The following is a 798-nucleotide window of genomic DNA, read 5'->3' as shown; positions in this document are numbered from 1 at the left end:
TCTAGTTGTCAGACTTCCACTCAGCCAGCCTTCCCATGGTTCTGGATGATATCCATTTTGTCTTTTAGTTGTAGTTTTGATGTGGTTGTGAGAGGCAGCTAGTTCAAGTGTTTACCTATGCCGCCATCTTCCCACCTAATTTGTTAATACCACACTTTAAAAATCATTTCCTAATTGATAGGAAAGATAACACAAAGTTGGAAGAAAAGTTAGGAAAAAGTTAGTAAAACCTAGAATAGGAGAGATATATTCTCATCAAAGTCATACAGAAAAAGATAGACATTAATGATTATATGAAATACAAAAAAAGTATGGTATACAATACCATAAACTAAGACAAAAACAAAAGACAAACAACATATTTACAAACAAAGCTAAAGGATTATATCCATTATATATGAAAGAGAACCAACAAACTGATAAGGAAAATAAAAAAATGAGTAAAGATATGAATAAGCAATTCAGAGAACTGAAGAACCAAAAGGCCCAACAAGTACATCAAAAGATGATCAGCTTTACAAGCAGTTAGGAAAATGCAGAATTAATAAGAAACAAATTTTATACATATTTTATTGTCAAAGAAAAGCATCAGATAACATCAGCTTATGGGGGAAAGTTACTCTCAGATATTAATGATAGCAATAATAATTGTATCAACATTTCTGGAAAATAATCTGGCATTATTAAAACAATATATATTATATACAAGACTAGAGGCCCGGCGCATAAAACTCATGTATGGGTAGGGTCCCTAGGCCTGGCCTGCTATTAGGGCTGATAGTCCCCGGCTGCCGGCAG

This window comes from Myotis davidii, unplaced genomic scaffold, assembly GCF_000327345.1.
Source record: "Myotis davidii unplaced genomic scaffold, ASM32734v1 scaffold187, whole genome shotgun sequence".
NCBI lineage: Eukaryota > Metazoa > Chordata > Mammalia > Chiroptera > Vespertilionidae > Myotis > Myotis davidii.
The sequence above is the reverse complement of the archived record's forward strand: the minus strand, read 5'-3'. Positions refer to the sequence as shown.